The 22807-nt window shown below is 40.0% G+C and overlaps 1 protein-coding gene across 8 annotated transcripts in view; it reads left to right on the forward strand.

The window, feature by feature from the left end:
• ESR1 (estrogen receptor 1) overlaps positions 1-22807 on the forward strand; it is a 205528-nt gene that overhangs the window by 28869 nt on the left and 153852 nt on the right. For 2 of the 8 annotated variants that reach the window (XM_083496476.1, XM_083496480.1), the window contains exon 2: positions 11875-11940. The exons of the other annotated variants lie outside the window; for them this stretch is intronic. The gene's annotated coding sequence lies outside the window, so the exon portion shown is untranslated. The remainder of the gene's footprint in view (positions 1-11874; positions 11941-22807) is intronic. 8 annotated transcript variants of the gene reach the window in all.

Genomic DNA, 22807 nt, shown 5'->3' on the forward strand with positions numbered 1-22807 from the left:
ATGGACTGCAAGAAGATCAAACCTCTCCATTCTGAAGGAAATCAGCCCTGAGTGCTCACTGGAAGGACAGATCGTGAAGCTGAGGCTCCAATACTTTGGCCACCTCATGAGAAGAGAAGACTCCCTGGAAAAGACCCTGATGTTGGGAAAGATGGAGGGCACAAGGAGAAGGGGACGACAGAGAATGAGATGGTTGGATGGTGTTCTTGAAGCTACTAGCATGAGTTTGATCAAACTGCGGGAGGCAGTGGAGGACAGAAGTGCCTGGCGTGCTCTGGTCCATGGGGTCACGAAGAGTCGGACACGACTAAACGACTAAACAACAACAACAACAACAACATCAATACAGTTTGGAGAAGGCATGGAAACCTAATCCCTGGTATTGGTGAACAGACTATTGTGGGTGACTAGATTATAGTTGCAGATGCTGTGGACTTTCTGACTTAGGGTCATAATGGGTCCTTAACTTTGTGTCTTGCCCCTCAGTGTAAGAAAACAAACCAAGGTATTTGTCACTGCATATTTGAGAATGTTAAAAGCATGAAAGAGAGGCTCATGCCATGAGCCCCACAGTATTGTTAGGATCAGGCTTAGGCTGGCAGACTGACGCAGGAGATGAAGAAGAAACAGAAGAGGGGGCTGAATGGTGGGAACCTACTTTGAAAGAGGGGATCTCCTTTTTCAACCCTGATGTCAGGTGGTTTGGAAAGGGGAGAAGGGATACCAGCTCTTTCCTCTTACCTTTTTGCAACATGGAGATCCTCAGTGGAGGCTGAAGAGGGCTTTGATTAGCTGAGGGGGACGTCTGAACAGGAGGTGGTAGTGATTGAACAGGAGTCTGAACAGGAGGGTGCGGTCTTGGTACATAGAACCAGGCATGGTCTTTGCAGATGGGAGCAGACCCACCAGTTCTGACAGAGCACATGTTTGCAAGCTTAGCATTCCTGTGAGACAAGAGTCTCATGGGCAAGCATGCTGTGCCTTAGCCCCAAAAGCTGGTGGGAAGGGTGGGGAAGCTGTTGGGTCATCTTTGTCACTTCCGTACAGTTCTGTATTTCTTGTCTTGCTCTTGAAGTCCTGAAGTGACTCCAGAGTACAGTGTCTGCTGTTGAGCCTGTACCATTACTTGTCTGAATAAAGATCTCTTCCTTATTTACAAGTAAGAGCCTGTGTGTGTGTGTGTGTGTGTGTGTGTGTGTGTGTGTGTGTTGGGTGGGAGCCAGGATAGGCCTGCTGTATCTTTGTGGTTTGCCCTTTGCTGATGTGGTGTTGCTGTTGCTTCTGAACTTGTGGGAAGTCCATTACACTGTCAGCATTGCCAATTTTCCTGTTTAATGCAAAAGGAATTTGGGTGCATTTTCTCTTGCTGCTGCTCATATTGGGCACAGTTCTGATTCAGTGCCACAGAAATATGGAGTTGTTGGCATCTGTTTCTCACTCAAGAGACAATGGAGTGTGGCTCCAGTGGTGAAGTCAAACCATTGAAGAATCACAGCGCCTGCTATGGGGGGAAGCCTTCTTAACTGTGGCCGTTAACTGAAATCTGACATGAGCAAAGACCTCCCTGGTCAAGTTTAAATTTCAGCAGATGATCAGGGCAAATTGGTGGGCATGGAGAGATGAGCAAGAGCACAGGTTTCAGTGAGGAAGATGCTAGGCTTCACAAGCTGCTCAAGAAACATGACTTCCCACACTCAGCGCCTGCTCCAAACAGCTGTGAGCCTGCCTTGCATGCTAAGGGCAAAATCATCCCCATAGTAAATGGTTTTCCCAGTTCATAAAAATGACTTAACAACCACTAATGTATAAATATAAGCCACAATTCTGATGTTGGCTACATGTGGTTCAGTGGAACTAAAGCAGTGGTAGGGGAACCCTTTTTGGAGCAGCGGCCACATTCCATTCTAGGCAGTCTCCTAGAAGTCACATGCCAGTGGTGGGCAGGGCCAGAGGTACAAGGAGGTGGAGCAACAAAGTTAGATAAAATATCTGCATAATAGGCTAGTTTTACACACCCTCCTCTATACCCCTCTAGGCAAGCAAGTTCAACATTCCAGCCAGGCAACACTCAAGCAAGATGTAAAGCAGGAACAGTGAGAGTTGTGGGCTGGAGAGAGGAGATGTGGCTGAGGAGGGGTGTGTGACTTGAGGACAGTCCTGAAGACTAGACAGAGAGCATGGAAGGTCACAGGTTCTCTACCACTGGACTAAACATTTATGACCAAAGTAATTTTTGATTAGTAAATGTTCTGAATTCCTTTTCCTGACTCACAACCACCAGTATTGAAGGTTTTCTTGGTAATAAATTAAACATGTACACTTTTAGTCTATAGTTACAAGCATTCAGTGAAATGGCATAACAGAAAATGAGAGAACTTTATGGAAAAGGATACAGAAAAGTTAATTATAATATAAATCATATATAGAAACCTCATTTGGCAAATAACATCCCATTTTATATTTTCTTAATCTGGCAGGAGAGGGAAGCTCTGTTTTCTTAATAAGGGCAAATCTCAAAGATTTTCAAGCCAGCAATGAGCAAATCATTCTTGGCAAATATATTCTTGGGTGGTGTATACAATGGATGAACCCTGATCCTCAGGACACTGAGATTCAGTATGTCTCCTCCAGAAGGAGAAATCTGTGATTTAAGCCCTGGAAAGTTCAGACCCAGTTGGAATATACATCTTCTTTAGCTGAGTCAACACAGAGGTAGTAAAGAGTTCAAGAGCTTCTTAAAATGCAATTGCAGATGATAAAAATACAGACTTAATCTTCAAACTATAAATGGAAGAGTTTGGGACATTTTAATGAAGATCTCCTTTTATCCCACCAGATATATCAAAATCTACTACTGTGAGCAACTTACTCATAGGAAGATTCAGCATAAATCTTTGAGAGAGAATTTTCAGTCAAGGTTTGGGGAGTAAGACATAAGGAAGATAAGGATGAAAAAGACCCATAACTCAGTGGCAAAGCATGTGATCTGAATGCAAGTGAGCACTAATTTGTCTCCTAAAGGTCATCTAAGGGACCTTGAGATCCAGGAAAGTTATTTTCCCACCACACTCCCAGTACTGGACTGTAGATGGATTGCTGGTTTGGCTCCAGATAAGGCATGTACTCGTATTTAAAACCAGTAGTCTCTTAATAACAACTTAGACAGGAGGAACTCTTATTAGAGATATATACCACCAATGAAGGTAGTAGTGCAGCTTGTTCAGGTGCAGCCTAATTTCTCTCTTCAGCAATGTACCTTTCATATTTAGATGGTTGAACTCAATCCTAAAGCTATATTGAGATGTTTATTAATAACACTCTGCCATGTGAGATGAATCCATAATGAAGGAAAATGTGATTTAAGTGACTTTATACCATCCCATTCCTTTCTGGAAGCAAGGACAAACTATTCCAAAATATTCTTATGATGTGCTTTGCAGATGTGGAATTTTGTGGTTACAAAGAGCATTAAGAAATTATTTGTGAATTAGCACTCTAACTAGTCTTCTAAAAAAACAGGCTGGTGGGCTTATCCAGGAGTAGATGTGCTAGTGGTTGAAGGACTCTGCCCAGACTCTTGGAAAAGACTTGTTTCTGATCAGCAGATCTTATGCAGCCCTTCATCAGGAACAGACCCACACATTGCACAAAACACCACTGAGGAATATCCCTTTAATAAAATACTTAGTTTCCTACAATGAAACCCAGTGTTGGAACACTAATAAGCATTGGGTTTTGTTCAAACGGAACTAGCAGTTCCCAGAACTATATCCTTATGGGGCAGATGATGCAGAACAGACACAATTTTATACCATCTAAGCTACAACATAATGAGGCTAGAGTCATTGAATTGAAACTGAATAAGTGCCTTTGACTTCAGTCAGTGTTCATCAGTTTCTTCACCCTAACTGATTCAGGGCTGAAGACCTAATTCAGTTTTGACTGGTACTGGTAACACAAAAGCCTGAAGGGTACAATTTTTAAAGAAAAAAATCAATGTTGCATGGTAAATAGAATCAGATGGACCAACAACTATGAAATTACACAGTTCATTTCCAGGTAAATGGTGGATTGCTTTTCCAACTTAATATTTAGTTCTTTTTAATTGGGCATTTGAAACATGCCACAGAGTGCGTGCAGAGTAGACCACACAGATGGAAACACTGAAGAGACGCAAAAATATATTTGCATGGTTTAATAACAAAACTCCTCTAACATACATCTTACATAGTATTTATAATCATCACCCATCCATTCACCAGGGAGGCAGAGTAAGGTACATACAGCACATTATATACCATTCACAATTGCTGACACAGCTAATTACAGCAACTTATCAGTTGCTTGGTCCCTTCTCCTGCCACCCTAGCAGCTTGAAAGCACATCAAAGTGCAAGTAGATAAATAGGTACAGCTCTGGCGGGAAGGTAAACGGCGTTTCCGTTGTTGGCTGATTAGTTGTGCTGCAGAAGCCGTGCTGAGGAGACCACAAATTACAAGGAATACAGAAGTAACTTTTGCTAGGTTTTAATAACAAAAACAAAAACTCATTTTACATTAATTATAATATATCAATGACCTAACCACCAACCCATCCAACAGGGTACTGAGAGAGCTAGGTGCTGCTCTTTATATACTATACCCAACAGCTTAATCACCACAACTTAACAGCACCTGCTATACTGCTTCACAGCTGTAAAACTAGGTCACGTTATTTGCTCTGGCCCTTTAAGAAATACACATCTTGTGGAACAATAATGAACCTTCAAATTTAAAGAGACCATTCAACATCTGTGTGCTGCTCTGGTTTGCCAGAAGCGGCTTAGTCATGCTGGCCACATGACCTGGAAGCTGTACGCTGGCTCCCTCAGCCAATAAAGCGAGATGAGCACCACAACCCCAGAGTTGTCCGGGACTGGACCTAATGGTCAGGGGTCCCTTTACCTTTATCAGCTAATTACAGTGACTTATCAGCACCTGCTGCACAGCTGTAAAAATTAGGTCAGGATATGCCTCCTGGCTTTTAAAGTGGTACACACAATAATGAACAATAACAATAATGAACCCTAACATTTAAACAAACTATTCCACACTTTTTTGTCCATTGCCTTATCAAAGGTCTTAAGCAACTGGAAACTTTCCTTTGTGCCCAGTACATTATCGTACTATTGTTCCTAGATAACATTGACTTATTCATTTTAACATTGACTAACTCATCTTATTCTTTGCAACAATCTTCGTTTTTGTGATTTGTAGATTGTGAGTTGACTATTAGTCACTTCTTAATCAGACTGTGTTTCTGTGGCTCCTTTTACTCTTATTCCATAGGTCAACTCACTTGTTGTTTTTGTGTTTATTGTTTTTGAACTTCATCCAGCATGTCAGTATCTTTCTGGCAGTGTTGAGCCTGGAATGTCATGTGAAAGTACAAAGGCAACAACCAGTTCATTTATTACCTTGTTTGCCTCTTTCCCTTGGCCAACTCTTGGTTCCCTTCCTTTCACTAGAGATGCTGTTGCTGCCACAAACCATCCCAGTCCATATCCCTAAAACTACATATTTGAAAAGCAGACAACCAAGAAAATGTTTCTCTTCCCAAATAGACCTGTGAGATCACTACAGTCATCAGATGATGCTTTGCTGACAGTGTTGTGATCTGCAGAAATCCATCCAGCAAGAACATGGTCGCATGCACTTTGTGGAATGAACTTCCCTGTGCAATGTGAGAGGCCCACATGGTGGCTTGTTTCAATAACCTGTCTTTTTGCACAGGCATTCTCAGATCATTGATGCCAACTTTTAACTGACCTCCAAGCTCTCACGTGGATGTTCTAGAGTGATGGAGTTCTAGAGTATGGGGAACATCACTGAAAAGGAATTCTCTTTTGGTATTGCACCATGACCTCCCTCCAGAGGCAACACACACGATAATCAAATACATCAGAATGATCTTTGCAAATGTAACTGATATCGGAGGGAGAATGCACCAAATTTTTTAAAAAGAAAGATGCAGATGACGACGACCACACTTGGTCCTGAACTTACTATTGGAGAGATTAAATCAAGAGAGAAATTATTCCATATCATTTCTGTTTCAGCTGTTGCCCAGTATAATATGTGTGAAGCACTGAATTTTTAAAAAAGCACTATATGAATGCTAAAAACTATTATGATCATAAAGAGCTGTAGTTCTAGGTACCCTTTTGTGATCCTTACCACAAAATCATGATTCTATCGCAGTGATGATTTCATAATAAATACGCAGGTAATTGGTTCTGCCTACATGATTGCAAACTTTTAAAAAGCAACACTGTAACCAACATAAAAGCTGCTTCCATGGTGTTCTGTCATAATTAAAGCACCATTGAACTAAGCCTGTGTGATACTGATGATAGTACATCGTATTCATATAGCCCTTCATTTATTATTTTTATTTATAATACAGAGAGTGCTTAAAGCACATTATGGGAAGTGCTTCCCATAATCTCAGCTATTGCTTGCAACCCTGTTGCACAGCAGGCCACCACTATCTCCATAATGCAAATGGGTGGTGGCTAAGGCTGTAAGGCAGTCCCGTACCTATGGCTATCTAGTAAGTTGACAGGGGACATGTCTCAGCATGCCTCTTTGGTAGACGGGTGTTTCACATACAAATGTTCTAGTCTCGTGGATTTTTGGAAATGGCATGTCTTAAAATGTTTGGTTTTTTTTACTGAATATACTCATGATCAAAATATACACATGTAATACTGCAATAGCTCAGCAAAATATGCACTTATAACATGGCGATGTGGAAAATATGAGATACACACACATACAGACACACTTTTCTTCCGTTTCGGTTAATTAGTTAATAATTCTAACCATGACCAAACTAACACACATATAACATAAACTCAAGAAGCAAACAAAGAAGAGGAGGAGATAGTATGGAGTTTTGGAGGAAAGACATGCTCAGCACTCTAGTCTGATCTTGCTCTCTGGCCTCGCATTGTAAACTTGGCCTCAGTAACATACAGCTGGTATGAACTTAGTGAAAGGCTAAGTTAGGGAAGAGCCAAAATACAGTACATGTCTAAGCACAGTCACATGCAAACACAGAGATGGGAAGAGGGAGCAGATTTCTAGGGAAAGGACCTCTAGAAGGTAGGATTGAGAGTAAAAGTTGCCTTTCCCAGCCCCGATTGAAAATAAAATAGCAAGCAATGAAAAACACTGTGGAATTTCAAAAGGCGTGCATCAGGAGGCTAGGTTTTTTACTGCAGCTTTCTTATACTGTCTTCAGAAATTATTCCATTAAACTGTTATGGGTGGAATTTAACTCAAAGGTCCAGCTCACCTGTGAAAATTGCATGAGACTGAAATAGTGACTTTTCAGACTCATCAATCCTAAGAAATTTTGCCATGGATTAAGCAAATTGAATAGTGTTTTGTTTTTTTGGTGTGTGTGTGTGTGTGTGTATAGAAAACTGCTGTTAACAAATAGACCTCTTAGTGTATAGTCTTTCAAGCTTCACAACTTAAAAGCATTTAACTGCAGAAAGATTATTGTTGCCAGCAGAGGAGAGATAAAATCAAGGATATTTTGTTGTACATGCTTTCTCTTGAGAGTTTTGCCCTAGCAAAGTTTTAATTATGAGAGCTGCAGATGTACTTTATACTTAATTAAATGTTCTTTTTTTGTGCTATGTTATACATGTATAAGTTGGGTAAATTAGGGCAAAATCTTACCTAAGAATTTCTCCATGACTGCATATAGAATCAAGCTATCATTCAACAAAGCCCACAATTTGCAAGTAAAATAATTATGACCTATTCTTACAGGGGCAAATATAAATAAGTCTTCTCTCGGACAAGTATTGATTTACATCTAATAAGACTATTATTCTGGCCTGCCACTGCTCAGCCAAAATGGAGCTCTTCTTCATGCCTTGGTACGCCATTTGAATAACAAGATGGTGGGTTAGATAAGCTTTTGGTCTAATCCCGTATGGCTTTTAATATCCTTTTAAAACATACATTTGCAACAAAAATAGAAAGTGTGGGAAATCATAATAAAGTAAAGGTGAGAATGAGGAACCGTGATCACATCCTCCATCCTGCATAGCAATGAAACAGTTTATTAAAGAGGCTGACATAGCTTGTGGCGATGGGGTTCTCTAAAACTACATTTGAGACTAATTGCACCAGCTTGGTTAGAGAGACCCTATGACAGTAAGGTAATTGTACACTAATAGCATCCCTGTTCTGTCTCTTTGGCCCAATACCACAAAAATCCCTCAAACCCAGTCTCACTATGATTTCTTTACGGATGACAACCACCCCCTCACTCTGTCCCTCTGAACTTGGCTAGTGCTGCATCAAGAACCCAAGTGGACACAGCTGGCTTTGCTCAGGCCATCTACCCATGTTTCAGTTGTACGTGCCAAATTCCCCCCCCCCCCAGCCACTGTCAAATGAATGGTGGATGTTTTCTTCTTGGCAGACCTCACATTTAGCAACACCACCACCTGACCAGAGGGTCAGCTGGCCAGCACCCTCTGATTCTGAAATATCCTGGAGGGAGGCTACAGGCAAGGGTAATTCTCCCAACCTACCCCACCCCCACCATTGCATATCCACTACTTGTGAATATTCAGAGTAGCCCTACCTTCTTAAACTTTGGCTGAATTGTGCCCATTGTATCTTCAGTCGTACCTTGGCTCCTTAACGCCTTGAGAATCAAATGTTCCGGCTCCCAAATGATCAAAAACCAGGACTGTGTGTTCTGGTTTTCGAACAATTTTTTGGAAGCCAAACATCTGGCACAGCTTTCGCTATTGTTTCTGTCGTGTCTGCGCAATCAAAAACCAATCGGAAGCCGCACCTTGGTTTCCAAATGTTTTGGAAGTCGAACTGACTTCTGGAACAAATTCCGTTCAACTTCCGAGGTATGACTGTATAGTGTAGATCAATGTTCAGGTAACTAATATGCAAAATTAAACTAGATAACGCTCCAGATCTGTATTTAATGCCCATTCTGTTTCACAACACACTTGTCTTTGAATCCATTGCTATTGATAGTATCTAATAGGTTGAGGATATAGCTCTTGGCTACTGTCATAGTAAAAAATAAAGAATGATCAGCAGAAAATTTGTTGTGTTACCAAGAGATTTTACTACCTTTTAAACAAAAATACTCAGTAATAGGGATTTGCTATTCACAACAATGTGGAAATAATTATATCGTATCACTAAAGGGAGCTGATATGTTTCAATATGTATGTGTGATAATTGAACATGGAACAGCTAGTCAATCTTGTTCTACTGTTTGGGGATAGATTTAGAATTCCCTATTCTCATCCTAAATGAAAATAAAAGTAATGTCTGTAATGAAATTGAAGAAAGCTTCCCTTTGAATTGAGTGTGGCCAGTTATTCTAGCTTAAGTGTGACAAGATCCTATTGTGAATGGTTCCTTGGCAGATAAGTAACATTGCATATCACAAGGAGGAAATGCCAAAGCATTTTTGGCTGGTACAAGCAGAAAATGGGGCCAAATAGATGCTTCAGTGAGAATAACACTAAGGCCAGTTCACACAACCTTTTTAATGTCGTGAGGTATGTGTGAAATGATAATTCTCTGAGAATGGCATGGGACTGGACTATGTTAATGCAGCCCTCATGTTACTGCAGTAACATAATAATCTGGCTTGAATTCATGCAACATAGTGCCTGAGTGGTAAAGGCACCTGGAGTAATTTTGCATATTTTAATTCTGTCCATCGGTTATGAAATCAAATGGAAAGCTCCATTGCACAAGAGCACCTCCTTCCCTCTGCATATATCCCACTGGGTGCTATCCTCCTGAAACTGAAACTCCTGAAACTCCTTTGCACTGTGTCCAATGGGACTTACTAATAAGTATGTTTTGGACTGCATTTAAGAGAGTGAAAGGCAATTATTGATGGTACTGGGCACACCATTTTTACAGGATCTATGGATCACAAAAATAAGCTCAATGTGATACAGGTTGAGATTATGAACATCCTTCCAAAAATTTCTGTTATGGTGCTAGCTTGCCATTTGACTTGTATCAAAGGACATTAAAAAACACCCTTTAATTATGTTTCATAAATGTGAGGATGCAGCAGGTTTGTTCAGCAAGAAACTTGAATAATCACTGGGGTAAAATATAAATTAGGATGCCCAAACCTTTTATTGAGAAAAGTGCATTAATCTACCTTCATGATGTTAATATATTTTGCAGAATCTCCAAAAGTTCACTGGGAAGAAGATGATTTTTCTGAGTTCTATGATTCAGAAATAACCTTGAAATTAATGGTGTCTCTAACTTGGTAGCTACCTGAATTTAACTTGATTGAATGTCAGAGTAATGTGTAGGTTGGGATCCTTTCAGTTTTACCTCATGTCTGTTCTCATGTTTTAATCTGCAGCAATCCTTTGAATTAAATAATACAAAGGCAAGACAGGCATGTGCAATAGCTTTGTAAATGATCTTAATATAAAACAATTAACTATTAAAAGAATAGACAAAGATACAGCTGTCTTGTCATTTAGTAAAAAAAACCCCATTGACTGAGCCATGAAAGCTTTTAACTAAGAAATAAATATTTTTTTTTCAATGAAGGACCTAATGATTGACATAAAATTGTCAAAGCAAAGTTTTAGTAACGGCCGCTTATCCAGTCCTAGGGTAGGTGGCGGTTGTGGCCTGTTGCGACCTAACCCCTGGGAGCAATGCTGGGCTGGACGACCAGCAGTTGGGAAATCCCCTTGCTGGCCACGGAGTAGGGCGGGAGTTCCTGCCAGTCCCAGTTTTGAATTCCAGCCAATCATGCCAGTCCATGGTGGGGCAGGGCTCAGGAGCGAACCAGAGTGGAGCAGGCTTCACTACAGTACGTCCTCTGGATTTAAAAGACTGGCTGCCCTGACTTTGGGACTGCGGTCAGGCGAAGAGCACATCTCCCCATCCCTCCCTCCCTTTCATGCTTTGGGACTTGTTGTATATTAATGTTTCTTCCTCTAGGTTATGTGATTGACAGCCTTGCTCTGGTTCTTTAATGGTTGCCGTATCCAGAGCTGGGAAGGAATTTGCCTGCAAATAGATACACCCTGTTTGCAGGCTTTGCCCTCCACATAGCAATGGTCACAACTTTAGCTGACGTAGGCACTGGGGTGGAATTCTTCCTTCAGCAGTGTGGGAGGGCCATCCATGTAGACCTGCATCTTGTGATGGACCCATTAATCCCATGATCAACCTTTCATGCCTCAGCTTTCCACCAGGATGCTGGGAGGGATACATACCCAATGCCTAAACCAAATTCTACATACGTATATCTGGAATATCTGGAATTGTGCCCAATTTCAAATCCCAGAACATTGTTCTTGTCTCATTTGTTCACCTTCCTAGACTAGGACTAGCTCCTGGGAAAGGGGTCACTGCAAGTGGGACTACAACAGGTACTCTTGGAAACGGTGAAGCATTTGTTGTTGTTTAGTTGTTTAGTCATGTCCGACTCTACATAATTCTGAAATGATTTGCTTCTAGGCTATTCTTGTTTTGGAGCCCCAATTTGGCTCAATAGGCCTTGTAAATATTCCTAATACACAAACAACAATGTGCAGAGGAGAGGGGGAAAAAACCTCAACTCAAATTTAACAGGACTTTAAAAAACAAATTGCCCAAGGTTGATGGTTGAGAGGTTTTAACACTGGATGCCCTTACTTCAGTGGAAGAAAACTGAACTTTTCTCTACAAACTTTACAGGCCAATATAGCTCATGTGTATTATATGTTTTAAAGTTCATTTCTCTCCTCGGCATTCTGCTGCTTCAGTCTCCCTCTGCTGAGGCTTTTCTATTTTAGTTCACAAGGTCCCGTGACCCTGTCAGCCAATAACAGAACAACAGAAGCAATGGAAACTTCTTTCTGAAATAAAAGTAAGTCAAAATAACTCGGCTTTTTTCACGTTCTGCTCTTCCTCAGAATCACTTTTGTTTACTGCTGTTTTTATTTTCAGCATGTTAAACACAACTCATGGTGCCCAGGGGAGTAATTAAAAAGTTTCTTCAAACTGTGTTTTCATAACGTCACTTTTATTTATGGTGTGTCTTCGGTATATTGCAGTGTGACTGATCCTTCAAAAGAGCAACCAAATTGAAGGAATGCCTGTCAGAAGCTGAATAACTTGCACATAAATGCAGATTTCATCCTTATTTTTTTCCTAAAACTGGTCCAGTAATTCAACAGTTACTATTCAGTGAGGATTTGTGTGCCAGGTCTCTCCCAGTTTTCTCTCTGACCCATTCAGGAGCAAGGAACGAAAGTATTATTAAAAAGGTCACATGTTCTAGCCATGACAAATTGCACATAAAACAAGTTTTTAAGCTGTTATCATGGATTTCAGTACTATTAATCTTAAGTGGTTTTAAGATTTTAACCTGAATTAAATAGTTAGCACACTTAAGAGATATTAAATAAGTAAAATGAAAATTAATCCAGCAGGATTTGGGATGACATAACTTTTATGTTCATGAGATTCATTTGTATCCAGGATGAACATAAAATGTGCATACTGTACAGGAAACAGTGAATGCACACAACATATCTGGAATTAGGGCTACATCTTCAGATTAGAGTTGTTGTCTTTTACTAAAATATTCTATAAATATTTTAGTGACAAATACCCCAGTGTATTACGAACGAGCCTTTGTGAAGTGCTATGTTTGTTTCCCTGAGTAATATGTGGTAGTTAACTCTCCCCCCCCCCCCCCGGTAATAGGACAGAAACTGTGATATTGGATTGGCATCTCTGTGTGAAAACAGAAAGCTTTCCAAGTTACACAGATTTCTACTCTTAGATAGTAATAAGATATGGTCCAGTTTTAGCCATATAAAGAGAGTGACTTTTTAAAAAAGAACTATGCGGCAATTTAATAATTTAAGGTCAATGCCATCTTAATCACGTAACATTTAGCAGATGTTACTAGTAATTAACTCATTGTGTATTTAAAGTAACACATAAAATATTGTTTTTCAGTTGACCTGTTTCTTTTATTAAAAATAGCACTATAGTTTAAACCCATAGACCATAATTATCTTACAGATTTAAACTGTAGTAGTTCCCTCCTCCCTGGGAATTGCAGTTCTACCAGAAGTGATTACAATTAAAGTGGTGTGTGTGTGTGTGTGTACAATCCGTGCATCAATACAGGATCACAACTTCAGAAGAACCTAAGAAGTTGCCTTGTACCGAGTTAGACCATTGATACCTCTGGCTAAGTACCGTGTACAAACTAGACGTAATGTTAATTGTATGGATGCAGTTAATGTGCATAAGTTAAAAAATGTAAATAGCAGCCATGGGAAATCAGAGCAGCCTATCTGGGGATTGGGTGGGGACAGGGGGAGCGTCTCAGTGGTCAGAGGATTTAGTGCATTATGCACCAAGAACCACTCTTTCCCTGTCAATGCCTTTAGAAATGTCAAGCAGAACACAGAGACAGAGCTTCATGAAAAATTAGATAGGGAATAACAAACTTTGATATAATATAATATAGAATATTATAATCTCAAGTTTTAAAATATTTTCATTATTCTACCTAAACATAGCATCTAGAGCATTGTGCAAAACAACCTAACAGCCAATATGTGCATCCATGATACGGGAAATGATCTCCAGAACCCCAAATCACATTTTGTTTTAGCGTATAGCTTATTGTGTGTTTTTTTTTTAATGAACTTGACTAAGTCTGCTGGTAACCATATTCCCAGATATTTTGATATTTTTTATAACCAAGGAATTTTTTTAAAAGCTTTTGGAATATGTTTTATTCTCATTGAAATGCTGTGTTGAGGAGCCCTAGACTTCAAATTGGTAGCCAGTATAGTTCAGCTAGGACAGGAGTAGGGAATGGGTGACTATCGATTTCAGTTTCTCTCAGTTTCTAATTTTCCCAATCTTAAAGTTCATTTCATCATTGTGCACTAAGCACAGTTTTTGAACCATCTTCACAGGCTGCCCAGCATAGAAGGAGATTACTAGATGGATGACTCTGCCCAAATACCAACCAAATTCCAAACCCAGCTCTGTCCTCTTTTGGTGGAGAACTGTTTGGCTGTCCCCTCATATAATAAAATAAGAACAAAATAAGTGAAAGAATAATGAGAAGAGAAGGAGTGATACTTTCTTCATTAGCAGACTTTCAGTGCATGAAAGGTGGTCATAAGAATAAGGACTTACAGTTTGCAAATCCGTAGGCAGAAGGAACAGAGTTAGCAGTAATGTGTCAGAACCATAATATTGATATCCTAGAATACAAATAGGAGGGTTGTTTTTTTTTAATGTTAATAAGTTCGATCAATAAAGCCTCTGACTTTTTAATCCACTTTCTAGCTCCCTCTGAAGTGCTGAAAGGCAGTCAGGTAGCAAGATATGTGCTGTAAGAATAGCTTGATTTTAACTATTCCCCCATGCAGTGCTTGTAACCCAGACCCAGCAGGCATGTAACTTGTGAAAACCAAAAACTGAATCTGTTCTGAAACAGATAATTATTTTCATTATTCAATCTGAGTGAAATTCATGCATGAAGTAAGTTAGGCTTTGAGCCTTTTTTATTCTCAAGTAAAGACAAAGAGGCCTTTATAGTTTCATATTTGTGTGCTTTGAAAGAAGAAAGAACATATTCATATGGGAAATAATCAGACGTGATTGCTGAAAAAAGCAGATATAAACTTTAAATTTTTAATCTTACTAAAACTAATTTTATGTTGAAGTACCATGCAAGTTCCAAACAAGCAATTTACCTTCATTTCTTTCTATCACCTGCCTTTTCCAATGCTGACAGCAGTGTACAACATAAAAACAACTACAAAGTCACCCAGTAAATTAACAATAACACAAAGTTAACAAGTAGGGTTCTACTGTACTGTCCAACTAAGTAGCCAAATATCTTCAAACAGAGGGCCTTACATAACAGCCTGAAGCTCAGGTAGATGGGAGGAGCCTCCCTAGCTCAAATGTTCTTCCATAACACCAGGGCAACCTGATGCACCACTCACATGTAGGGCATGGATTGAAGTAGGACCATGCTTTTAGCTCCACCCCCGACCTGGGTTGGGGAGTTGATTTTCAAACAACTGCACATTGAGCACAGTTGTCTGCATGAGAATCATTTAACTCATTGTCTTGTTAGCTTAATTTAAAATAGATTTTGCTGGTATGAAAAGCAGAAGAACACTGAGTGAGACTAATAAAACTTTGAAGGGAAATAATATGTTCCTAGGGATCTGTAACAAAACCGCTACATTCAGACAGAATCATAAATCATCTAGAAAGCAGGAAGATAATGAGGGAATGTGTAAATCTTCAGATGAAACCTGTTATTGAAGTATGTTATAAGTGAGAGTAAAAGTTGAAGACTTAGTAGCATAGCTGCCAGCTGTCAGTGATACCTCAGCGTTGTAAATGGAGATGCTAGGAAAAATGCTTAGTGGTGTAGTTGCCAGTGTGGTTGCACATGAAACTGTAAGTAAGGCGCACTGTAAAAGTAATCATATCCGTTTTTGTCTGTGGAATTTGTGTACAATTTATTTTTGGCGGATAAATGAGTTCATTTCCTCACTTAACTGTACAGTAACACTAGCTTCAATCTATGTCTGGTTATGAAAAGCTATACAGATTCTATATAATAAAGGAGAAAGAAGAGCCTTGCTTCAGACCTGAGTAAATTGCTTCAGAAGAAAACCCTCTTTGCCCCTTAAAAAAGCATAGAGCCCCAGGAGAGCTTAGCTTTAGTGCTGAAGAGAAGGCACATTCGCTGACTGCTTCAGATGAGTGGCTCACAACACTGTCCAATATACTTTGGACAGTACACTTTGACTATAGCTCTTCTATGACCCACATTTTGTGACCACATCTTAAGCATTGCTAAAACACTTTGCTGAAATAGAGTTATGCCACTACCAACACCACCATACTTTAATGTTACTTTCTGTATTATGGTGCTATAGTGCTAGAATGCTCATTTTAAAAGAAAATTAAGTTTCCAGTTACCACCATTTTAGCAGCATGGTTAATGATGGTTAAAAAGATTTCTATTAAACATTTTTCTGTAAAAATGATGTTATAGCATGCATGCATGCATGCAAACATATATTTATTTGTATGCCACCTTTCCATGGTTAAAACCATGTTCAAGGAGGCTGACGACATGTAAAAAACCCCACATAATTACAAACAACAAAAATAGTCATAAACCATCAATAAAACATCAGAAGTAAACAAATGGAACAATTTCCACATAAATCATAAGAAGATATAAAATAAAGATACAAAAAGTTAATATCAATAACAGCAACAACCCACCCTCAGCGAAACCCTCTAAACAATACCCCAGCCCAAGGGTCTGTTCTGTAAACACCCCCCCCCCAGGCCAGGTGAAAAAAGGTCTGCCAGGCAGGTAACAGCTCTTCAAGGACTCACAGCCAAGATGGTCTTGACTTATAGCCAGCATGGTTATGTTATAGCACTATACCTCCCTATCATTAAAATGTAAATAGCTCGAAAAGCATTTTAGCAATAACTAAAAGATCACTTGGTTAAAAAGGGGGTTGTCTTAAAATGGTACCTGCCCCAGAGTACCAAAGTCAGACTTCTGCCGCCTGAGGGGGAATTTTTAAAAAAAGAACCACAAGGAAAAAACCAAGATGACAATGACTGCATGATGACATTGTGTGGATGCCATGTAAAAAGTGAGTGAAAAGCACCTAATGTGGAGCAGTCTCTGTTCTTGTAAATAGGGTTTTTAAGCAGGGAATTGCTTGTGGGAAGCAAGTTGTTGTTTAGTCGTATAGTCGTGTCCGACTCTTCGTGACCCCATGGACCAGAGCACACCAGGCACTCCTGTCTTCCACTGCCTCCCGCAGTGGGAAGCAAGTATCTTTGTAATAATTGCCTATATATATCAGCAGCACCTTTATGATTATATATTGCCTTTTTCACTTTACGTTAACAAACAAATCTTCTAAAAATGTTGCAAAACTGTTCTAGTTTCCTTGCATGACTCACTGAAGCTAAGGCAATGGAAGCCCACAACAAATATGTATACCGCCTTTGAATTCCTTCTGGAGTAGTTTTATGGGTTTGGCCAGAGATTAAAGAGAGTTAGAAAAAGGTACAAGTTATGCTGCAGGCAATGATGGCTGACGCTATCACCTTTCTCTATCTCTGTCATTCTGCCCCAAGTCTTTGTGTCAGTCTATTTAGTTTATTTCTTTACTACATCTGGTACATTGTCTTAAGACAGGTCCAGTTGGAAGTCTATTTATTTCTCAATCCATTTCCCCAGAATCTGGGGTACAGTACTGGCTTCTCTCATGGGTTTTTGAGGACGAGTGAAATAACGGTGCTACAGTATGCTGTAAATAACGTTGCAGAAGTTTGGATAATGATGAGACATTTAGATGAGAGTTATGCTAACTCTCATGGTAATTAGCACTTAATAGGAATCAATTGCTGGAAGTAAGAACTGGAATGCAAAATTTTGAATTTGCTCACATAACATAGTAACAGAATATCACAATTGTAGCTGTGGCTGAGACTATGAACTGTTGACATGTATGTTGCCTTGCCTGTTTACTTTGCTCCGAGATGGTCTTGAGTTTACTTTTTATGTTGTTGCAATTCTGTGGTTTTTAAAGTCTAATTTGTAGGGGCAACTTTCAGTTGCTGAGGTCCAGGTTTGTAAGCAAATCTGGCCAACCATCTGTATGCTTGACCTTGTCCATCATTGTTCATCACATTCTAACAAACAGATTGTCTGGTTGGATCCGGGAGATGAGAGTGGGACCAGTTTCTTTTGAAGGAGACAGTGATTTGGCCTCTGATGAAAACCCTAACCTGGATCCAGAAGAAGTTAGCAATAGACCGGTACCTAACCTTCCTTGATAGTAGTTGCTGAAGGGTGGTTGTTGGGCAACTCTATATACTTTTGGACAAAGCTGATTTCTAGATTACTTTTTAATTTGGAGTAGGTTTTGGAACTGAAACTGCCTTGAACAACCAGCGGAATGGCATTTATTGAGGGAAAGGCAGGGAGAGTGTGACCTTGTTAATTTTCTTAGACTTCTTAGTGGCTTTTGATACTGCTGACCATGTTGGGCAGGCTTTCTGAGTTGTGGATTGGCGGCACTGCTTTGTAGTGGTTCACTTTTAATTGGAGACTAACCCCTTGAAGATTCTATTTCTGGGTCCCATCTTTCCCCGCATGATGTTTAACATCTATATGAAACAAATGGGTGGCATCATCTGAACATACGAGACTCAATCTGTACCAGTGTTTCTCAAACAGTGGGCTCAGACCCATCACTAGGCCTTGGGCCACGTTCTGGTAGAGCTCAGTGCCACAGCCTCTCCAGCGCTTCCTAACTTGCCTGCCCCCCACACTATGTGTGATGGGCAAAGGTGGTAAGTTTACAAATGAGTTCAGTAGAGTAGGCATTACATTCCTCCTCTGAGGTAAAAGGGCCAGAAAAGATAAAAGATGAATAGGTATCATCATTATCATCAACAAATAAATTGGAAATAGAATAGATGAGTGTAAGAGAAGAAAATTATTATAGGAGGAAGCAGTAGTGGCTGGTGGGGCTGCATTGCTCCTGGCTTACTGGGAGGGACCTATTATAGCTTCCAGTTGAGCTCACAATAAGATGAGGTAATATGAATAACCAATAGCATCCCTTATATTCCTAAAGTTGTTTGGCTCTGGCTACAAATAGCCAATGAAGTCTCATCTGTTTACTCTAGCTTGGCGCCTCAGTCTGAGTAACTTGTTGGTTATGAACACGATGGTTAACTCCTACACTGACTGGTTAGTCAGTCACTACCAATGATATTGTGTTGAACAAGAGGTCTGACAAAATGATTTTTCAGTAGCTTGTCACTTTCAACTCAGTAGATCCATGACTAGACAGACATAAGAGAAAATTTCAGAAAGAGGGATGTTAAAGGGTTTAAAGGGTTTGTATGCATTGTATCAACCAAGCAATGCCCTAGGCCAAATATGACAGGTTTTGACACAGTTTTCCTTCATAGATCAGATCTGCTACGTAAGTTGATATTGTGATCCACCATGGGAGGGGTGTGTCTTTAAATGGAGCTTATAAATGCTTTTTAAAAAATAAATAAATAAAATGAAAATAAATAAATAAAATGGATGGATGGATAGATAGATTAATGCAAAAAAACAGTGAGCTCATGTTCTATTTTGGGGGATATAATTAACAAAGAAACAAAGAGGTAATAGCAGCTTTCTGGTAGCTGTGTTGTTTAGGTAGCAATAAAATTTACAATAGACTTTAACTTCCATTTAACTGCATAATATAGGCTTGAGAATTCCTGGCACCTCCTGGGCTGGTTCCCCTCCCTGATAGGGGCCTATCCCCCTTGCTACTCTCAGAAATAGCCAGTCACCAGCCCTCTGCTTCTGGGCAGAAGGAGAAAGCTATGCAAGTGGAGGCTATTGGTCTGTTCCCTTGCTTTTATCACTCTTAATAAGCTGGACATGAGCGGGTGAACAGGCAAGGGAAGAATAAGAAGAGGGCTAGACGTCTGACAGTTGGAGTATGAGCCTCAGTCTTGTGATGTCAATGCCATACACTCCAGCCATTATAACAGGACATTCCTGGAATTACAGAAGCCATCCCAGCTTCTGATTTGATCCTGGAGTGTCCCAGGGATGCGCTGGCCCTTGCAGTGGTGCCGTGCTCTTGCAAGAGTCAGCTAACTCGTGTAAGCTGCACTCTGGTGTAAGCCAGCTGACTTGCCTCCTGATTTTCATCAAGGGAATGTTGGAGGGTGTTCAACTCCTGATACTGGGTCTACATCTACATACAGTGGTATCTACGGTTACAAAATCCGTTCCAGAGGTCTGTTCGTAACCAGAGACCACTCGTAACATGAGGCACACTTCTGCTAATGGCACCTCCTTCTGTTGCTGCGCCACCGGAGTGCAATCTCCGCTCGCATCCCGGGGCAAAGTTTGCAACAAGGGGCATCTACTTCTGGGTTAGCAGAGCACGTAACTCGAAGAATTCGTAAGAGGGACAGCTCGCAACACGAGATACCACTGTATTTTGCCAAGTGATGTGCAACCTATGCAGTCCTATGCATGTTTTCTCAGAAGTGCCTCTTCATCCAATGGGGATTACTCTCAAGTAATTAAGAATGGGTTTTCCTCCCATTCCTCCTTTGCCTCCCTCCCCCAGCTGTTCTGGATGATCAAGGAACCCATTGGTGCAGCAATAAAGTGCTGCTGAGGTCTCTCTCTCCTCCAGTGGAACAGTCTCCAGTGGATCTCAGTTGCTCTCCTTCATGGGAGGGTAAGTCTGGCTCTACCCCATATAATTGATAACTATTTCTTTCGGGAAGCTTTTAATGTTTGATGTATTATAGTATTTTAATATTCTTTTGGAAGCCGCCCAGAGTGGCTGGGGAAGCCCAGCCAGATGGGCGGGGTATAAATAATAAATTATTATTATTATTATTATTATTATTATTATTATTACACTGTCATGTGGCTTACAAGTATTGCTTAAGAAACAGCAACTGATAAAACATACTAAAAAAAAAGCATCAAAATGACAGTTGTAAAGCAATAGCTAATGAAGCTGTTCTCAGCATTTTTCCACAAATGAAAAAGCAAGGCCTTTCCACAATTTGGGTGTCCCAGCTCACAAGGCCTTATTTCTCATACCCACCTCCCCAACCCCCAAGTCTGTAGCCAGAAAGAATGCTCTCAAAGGGAAAGCAATGTTTTTGGGCATGTTCACATTGAAAGTATTTGCACAAAATGCCCCCCTCCTGCCAGTTTTGCTGTTTTAATCAGTCAATTTCGTTTCCTATTGGAGGTTGTCAGGTCATTGTATGTGCTTTCTAATAACTGTTTGCCTAAATAGTCATACTATATGTAATTGATCCTTGTGAATTGGCAATAGTTTTGTCAATGTGAGCCAGAAATGACTTTCATACTATTGTCTGAGCTCAACGTTTTCTAGGGGTTTGGGCAGAACACTTTGTCCTGTTGCGCTTTCAAATATAGTGGTACCTCGGTTTAATAACAGCCCTGTTTACGAACTATTTGGTTTATGAACTCTGCAAAACCAGAAGTAGTGTCCCGGTTTGTGAACTTTACCTCAGTCTATGAATGATATCTAAACAGTGGAATGGCACTGGTGGCGAGAGACCTCATTAGGGAAAGTGCGCCTCGCTTTAAGAACAGTTTCGCTTTAAGAATGCACTTCCGGAACGGATTAAGTTTGTAAACTGAGGTACCACTGTATGAAACGTGAAAAACTGGGAATGGAAACAAAGTAGGCAGCTGTGCTGTTATTGTTGCAAAGCTCAGAAAGGCTTAGATGCAAGTCTCTTTCTATTTTAATCTGAATGTTTGTGGTTGGGAGTGGTTGAGATAAATGACTTGGGGCTCATCTTGAGGCTTAGGGCAGTGTTTCTGAAGTAATTATTTATTATATTAATTTGGCTTTCCCAAACGTATAATAAATCCCAGAAAGTACTTTGCAGTATGTTTATCTTTACGCAATGCCAAGCCATGTCCTTATCCTCATAAGAAACAGTTCTATTTGTGTTTGAGTTTGCAAATTCTGACCTGAAGCAAAATTACCCTTTTCAATAGGAAATGAAGACCTGCTCCCTCTACTTCAGGATGAGAAGTAAAATACAGTTTCATGGCCTGGGCAAGAACATTAAAAGCAATATCCTGGCCAACAGTTTGCTTACTCAGTATATTACTCTTCTCCTAATTCACCAAACTGGATTGTTTTTCGTTCAGAACTGCTGTGTCACGTTGCTATATTCTATGCCAGTCATACTGAATTTCAAGGAGGTGTCTGTGCATGCAGTAATACACCTATATATAGATTTTAAAACATCAGGAAATTACCAACACTACAATCCATTTTTATTATTTTGTTAACACCCCATTTTCTTAAGCAGCCTTCCTGTCAACAGTGAATTCCTTGTGGAACTGTTCATGGCCATTCTCACTACAGCAGGGAAGACACTTCTAAAGGGAAAGCTCTACTTCTAAATAACAACGCTTGAAGGATTTGATTTCTGCAAATTCCTGTGTAAGCTATCCTGATTTGCAGCTTGACTAAGGTGTGGATTAGAACATAATTATCTTTATGATTTCACCCTTCTCCAGATATTGTGATATGGTTCTTGGCTCAGAAAACATACCAAAATGTGTTAAACTGAGTAGTTTAGGAAATTGTTCAGAAATGCATACGTTGAGATAAAAATACATATTCAAATACTATTTTGTGATAAAGTTGGATTTATATGTAGATGTTTTTAAAGAATCCAGAACAAACTTAGGAGTGATCACATGAAAAATTTACACAGACTGGAGATGGATCTTTTCATTTCTTCAAATACACATTTTCAATTCCTTTTGCAATGATGCTAGGTGCAATTAAAAATAATACTTCAAGATATAATATTTTTTGAGCTTTTTTTCTTTATAACATGAAGGACATACTTATGCACAGAGCAATGGATCCAAACTACAAGAAAGAAGATTCCACCTAAACATTAGGAAAACTTCCTGACAGTAAGATCTGTTCGACAGTGGAATTTGCTGCCAAGGAGTGTGGTGGAGTCTCCTGCTTTGGAGGTCTTTAAGCAGAGGCTTGACAACCTTATGTCGGGAGTGCTCTGATGGTGTTTCCTGCTTGGCAGGTGGTTGGACTCGATGGCCCTTGTGGTCTATTCCAACTCTATGATTC

Source organism: Podarcis liolepis, assembly GCF_965112155.1.
Source record: "Podarcis liolepis genome assembly, chromosome: 3".
Classification (NCBI taxonomy): domain Eukaryota; kingdom Metazoa; phylum Chordata; class Lepidosauria; order Squamata; family Lacertidae; genus Podarcis; species Podarcis liolepis.